This window comes from Oryctolagus cuniculus, chromosome 6 (genome assembly GCF_964237555.1).
Source record: "Oryctolagus cuniculus chromosome 6, mOryCun1.1, whole genome shotgun sequence".
Taxonomy (NCBI): domain Eukaryota; kingdom Metazoa; phylum Chordata; class Mammalia; order Lagomorpha; family Leporidae; genus Oryctolagus; species Oryctolagus cuniculus.
Window position 1 is genome coordinate 137,641,442 of NC_091437.1, and position 6,244 is coordinate 137,647,685.

At 37.2% G+C, this 6,244-nt stretch overlaps 1 pseudogene; it reads left to right on the forward strand.

Moving 5' to 3' along the window:
* The first annotated feature begins 2,060 nt into the window (after positions 1-2,060).
* LOC100348978 (cleavage and polyadenylation specificity factor subunit 5 pseudogene) lies at positions 2,061-4,630 on the forward strand (annotated as a pseudogene).
* The last annotated feature ends 1,614 nt before the right edge of the window (positions 4,631-6,244 follow it).

The following is a 6,244-nucleotide window of genomic DNA, read 5'->3' on the forward strand; positions in this document are numbered from 1 at the left end:
TATTAGCATATTTATACTACTACTACATGGTGCAGTCCACAAATATATATGAATATCCCCAAATATTGCTATTCTTGGCATTGTGGTCATTTAAAGTTGTTTTGAAGTGATATTTTATATGTAAAAAAGTTTGAGTTGTCATTCATATTTACCCTTATGCATTTCCATGATCCTTAGTAATTTTGGGATAGGTTGCCATCCTATATGTTTTCAGCAAACAAATGAATTTCTTTTTTAGAATTATGAATTTTTGTGACCTTTCCTCAGTGACATCTTTTCACATTTATTTTAACAGAAAAGCCACTGTTTCAGCTAAGCTGTATGTCATGTGGCAGACAAGACTATATGCACATAACGTAATTCTCCAAACCCCAGCCTTTCCCAACCTAACACACTCATGCATAACGCCTTCACCAAATTCTCATGAATATATTGGGGAAGTATGATTTTCAAAATATTTCTTAAAGTTTCTGATGTTATTGAACATCACAGCCACCCTAGAATTCAGCAATTACAAACCTGGATTTTTATTATAGAGAAAATGGCAACATACACCCACAGAAAGACTCACTAGAATGCTCGTACCAGCTTTATCACTATAACTGAAACCTGGAAAAAGGTCAAGTATTCATCAGTGTGACAATAAATTATGACATATTTATGAAAGAACATACTACTCAACAATAAGAAGGGGCAAACTGCTGATCAATGAAACATGGGTGAATCTCAAAATCATCATGCTGGTGACAGAAGCTTTACACAAAATAATACATACTATACAATTCCATTTGTACAAAATTCTAAAGCAAGGAGTAATCTATGGTGAGTAAATGATGACAATATTTACCCTCAAATCAGAAATTTACTGGGATGGACTGGAGGGAAATTTCTGGGATGATAGCAATTCTATTTTATGCTATAGGTATTTATTTACACAAATCATGTTTTTCTTAAACCTTATTGAGTGTGTAATTTCATTTTTAAAATTAAAATTAAAATTTTAAATTTAAAAATTTAAATTTATAATTTAAATAAAAAATAAAAATTCTCATCACTGGTATCAATACTGAAGCATTTAGTAGAAGTTTTCTGATACCTGTAATTTGTTTTGAAAGTCAACAAAAAATAATTATTGAGAAGTGGATATTGCAGTAAGTGGATAAATGTGGGTTAAGACAATTACAGCAAAAATGCATATTCAGTGACTGATATATGAGTATTCACTGGAAAATTATTTCTACTTTTCTGAATTTTTGAAATTTTTGTAAGTATATGTTAAGAAAATAATAGCCCAGCAGCTGAAGATAAAGCAGAAGGATACAAGTGAAAAAAGGCAAAGCCTATTGAATCAGATGTGTGCTTATCTCTCCTCCAAAAATAATCTTGGAACAAGTTCCAGAGAGAAGTTCCAATGAGTGAGATATACAATTACTAGTACAGAGATTTTGGGATTTGAAAGATTATGTACTTTTACATTAGGGCTACATAAATCATGGGGGAACAGACCAATTTCCTGAGTACAGAAATGCTACTACAAGATTGCAGGCTATTTAGATCTGAGAGGTTCCTAACGGTTCCCAAAATTCAAAATGTTTTCCATGTTGGTCCTGAGAAAAGTAAAGGAGTGGTGCAATAAAATTTACAGTTCCACCAAGTTTTCCGTAGCTCCCATTCCTGCAGTGGACCGCTAAGAATAATGCTGCAACAGCCTTGGAATATTAAGAACTAAATGGGGATTGGCATTGTGGTGTAGCAGGTAAAGCCACTGCCTGTGATTCCAACATCCCATAGGGATGCCAGTTTATGTCCTGGTCGCTCCACTTCCGATCCAGCTCCCTGCCAATAACAGGGACAGCAGCAGAAGATGGCCACCCGTGCAGGAGACTTGGATGAAGCTCCTGGCTACCGGGTTTGGCCTGTCCCTGCCCTGGCCTTTGCACACACCTGGAGGGTGAAGTAGCATATGAAAGATCCTTCTTCTCTATCTCTATAATATTGACTTTCAAAATAAATTAATTAACTAAAAAAGAACTGGAGGTACTTCCCATGGTCCTGTAGTAATGAGTGCCTGTGTGGAGAAATGGCAACAAAGCAGTAGACGAATTCCCCCAATTCTTGCCCTGTCTGTTTTTGAGTCCCGCAGAAATATGGTGTCAGAACTGGTGGTGGAGGATCTCAAAGTGTCTAAAATTACACATAATTTTCTGAGGTTTAGTTTCTGCTATACTTTGCAATTGTGGTTCAAAATAGTAATTAAACTATGTTATATATAAAAAAAGTTTTATTTCTTACACATCCACTAGTGTGGCCTGAAATTTAAACTTGCTAAGCAAAGACTTTAAAAATCAATTCAAGTTATGTCAAATAAATAGGAGTCTATTGAAAAACCACACATGGATACAGAGACAATGGAATCTCACACAGTCCAGAAGACAGGAGCCAGGAGATTCATCCAGGTATCCCACATGAATGCAGGGGACCAATGACTTGGACCACCTTCCACTGTTTTCCCAGGCATATTAGCAGGAAGGTGAATAAGAAGTGGAACTGTCGGGGCTCGAACCAGTGCCCACATAGGATATCAACCTTGCAGGCAAAAAAGCAGTTTAACCAACTACCCTACAATGCCAGCCACTTGCCAGTTTCCAAACTTGTGGCAGCTTTATTCTCAGCCAAATGTCTTGACTATCATCTTAATCTGTGTTAATTTTTGGTGCCTTAGAGTTTATACCGTGTACTGATTAGGAAAAAATAAAAAGACAGATAAAAACATTCAGCTTAGAATTATGGTGAGGAAAAGATATTTTAATAGTTGAAGGTCTTGGATATTAGTACTGCTATAATAGTTATTCAACCAATCTGACTGAAGAAAGCAAATCTAGGAAATCCACAATTGAACTGGATTAGGAACATAGGGACTAAATATGGTGTAATGAATTATTTCTTTACCAAAACCTGAGACCATTTTTCACATATTTTTCCTCTTCCCCTATCCCAAATAATAATCTTATCTTAATTTTTTATAATTATTTCACAGACAGAACATAAACTTCACTCTACTAGAGAAATACCAATTAATTTCATTCTCTTAAGTTACAGCTATTCAATCAATGCCACTATTAATCTTCATTTCCTTGTACTGCACAGATAGAGATGGATCCTCCTAGAGTTATTAATTTCTGTACATGGAAAAATAATAAAATTAGAATGATCTGAAGACACTCACATATGGGATGTGGTTGTCCCAAGTGTCCTATTAATAGCAGCATTAGGGCCGGCACCATGTCTCACTTGGTTAATCCTCCGCCTGCAGCGAAAGCATCCCATATGGGCACTGGGTTCTAGTTCCAGTTGCTCCTCTTCCAGTCTGGCTCTCTGCTGTGGCCTGGGAAGGCAGTGGAGGATGGCCTAAGTGCTTGGGCGCCTGCAACCGCATGGGAGACCAGGAGGAAGCACCTGGCTCCTGGCTTCAGATCAGCGCAGTGCCAGCCATAGCTTATATTTGGGGAGTGATCCAACGGAAGAAAGACCTTTCTCTCTGTCTCTCTCTCTCACTGTCTAAATCTATCTCATGTTAATGGCGGGCAGCAGCTACTGAGTAGGTCGCAGATAACCGCTGCCCGCACGGGGGAAAAAATCTCCCTCACCTCCCGATTTCTGCTCACCACCAGCATGTCGCCAATGGTGGTACCGCCCAATCGCCCAATCGCTCGCAGACTGGCTGGCCCCATGGGGTCAATCAGTTTGGCAACAAGTACATCCAGCGGACTAAGCCCCTCACCCTGCAGCGCACCATCAACCTTTATCCTCTTACCAATTATACTTTTGGCACAAAAGAGCCTCTCTATGAGAAGGACAGTTCTGTTGCAGCCAGATTTCAGCGCATGCAGGAAGAATTTGATAAAATTGGAATGAGGAGGACTGTAGAAGGGGTTCTGATTGTACACGAGCACCGGCTACCCCATGTGTTACTGCTACAACTGGGAACAACTTTCTTCAAATTACCTGGTGGTGAACTTAACCCAGGAGAAGATGAAGGTGAAGGACTAAAACGCTTAATGACAGAGATACTAGGCCGCCAAGATGGAGTTCTGCAAGACTGGGTCATTGATGACTGCATTGGTAACTGGTGGAGACCAAATTTTGAACCTCCTCAGTATCCATATATTCCTGCACATATTGCAAAGCCTAAGGCACATAAGAAGTTGTTTCTGGTTCAACTTCAAGAGAAAGCCTTGTTTGCAGTCCCTTAAAATTACAAGCTGGTAGCTGCACCCTTGTTTGAATTGTATGACAATGCACCAGGATATGGACCCATCATTTCTAGTCTCCCTCAGCTGTTGAGCAGGTTCAATTTTATATACAACTGAATTACGCACAGTGGAAAAGTGAAAGAAGCCGTCTCTGTGAGCACAGCTGTACACGGTGTAGAAGAATAAATGTGGTAGAAGAGGTTTTTGGTTTTATCTTTTTCCCATTCCCTAAGTTGCCACTTAACTTTCTATTGTTTGAATAGTAAAGTTAATATGAAGAACTAGATAGTGGTGTAAACAAATGTGATAATGTTTATTTACTTTTGGTTCTACTCATTTTTTTTTTGTACAACATTAAAGCAAATGAACTTCTTTCTGTTTGCATTTTTTTTTTAATTTCTCATTAAACTTTAAAAATGTAAAAAAAAAAAAAAAAAAAAAAAAAAAAAGGCAGTGGAGGATGGCCCAAGTGCTTGGGCGCCTGCACCCACGTGGGAGACCAGGAGGAAGCACCTGGCTCCTGGCTTCAGATCAGCGCAGTGCCAGCCGTAGCTTATATTTGAGGAGTGATCCAACGGAAGAAAGACCTTTCTCTCTGTCTCTCTCTCTCACTGTCTAAATCTATCTGTCACACACACACAAAAAAGCAGCATTTAATGCCCACCCTTCAGTTGATTTTTTGGTGGGGGGCAAAAATAAATTCACCTTTTAATTCCACTATTCCACTAACTTTTAGGAGCTCTCAAATAGTGTCTGTCTTTCTCTCTCTCTCCCTCTCTCCTTGTTTGTCTCTGTCATGTACACACACACAGAATCCTGTATAACTTTGACCTAACTAACAAAAGCCTCATATAAAGTGAGCAAGTATAATTAAGAAATGGTAACTTATGTCTGTAATAATGCATTTTATAGGTTCTTAATTTCCATTTTTACCATGTTCCTATTAAATTACAAACACTTTATTCATGAAACTTTTTTTTTCTGTGCATTCATTGTCTTTATTTCAAAGTTACTGATGGTTTTAGATATTTATAACTCTCCCTGACAAAATCACCTAACAAAGGGGGAAATTTAACATAAATTCATTCATTATTCTTATTGAATTCTATGTGTTATTAATTAAAAACAAGCATTTTAATGCTTACTTTAAAGGTGGAAACAATGAATGTAGTTAATTGTCAAGATTACCACCAGTTGAATTTTCTAAAATAGTGAAATCAAATTTCCATATTATTTTACAAATAACCTTATGGCTTAAGATAAATTTTCAGAGGTAAAATCATATTTTTATAATCACTTTAATGAAAACATTAATAAATGAATCTTAGATATTTCATAATAAATGTATGGTTTATACAAAAAAGAAGCTTTCAAAGTTTTTCTCTTGAATTCCAAATTGATTAATTAGATGTTGTTTAATCTGAAATTTGGTGAATGTGATTATCTATAAAGTTGTAAATCATTTCTTCTCTGATAATCTGCTCAAATAACAGAAGAAAAATTGGCTTTGTTTCTTAGTGTCTTTGTGTGGAATGTTAGCTTGCTCATATCGACCAACATGCTACTGAGAAAGTGCCTTTTCATCTTATTGACATGGAACATATCATAAAACCTGAGAACTGGAAGGCTGCCACCTAAGCAATTTAGAGTGTATCTATACTATTTCAGAAGAAACTTTCCAAAACCCAATATTTCTTGCAAACTGTCTGACCTGTCTACATAGATTATAAGACTGTGAAATAGAAGTCACCAGTGTTTTCTTCCTATTACAACCAAGTGTTATTGTTATAGTGAGCAAGCACAGTTGTAATCTATTTGCTTGTGTTTGGAAAGATCCTTTCATTCACAATATTTAAACATATTTCTTTTATTTATTTGAAAGGCAGTATTGTGGGAGGGGAAGAAAGGGGGGAGAGAGAGAGAGAGAGAGAGAGAGAGAGAGAGAGAGAATTCTTCCATCAAATGACTTCAAAGGCCAGGCTGGACCACAC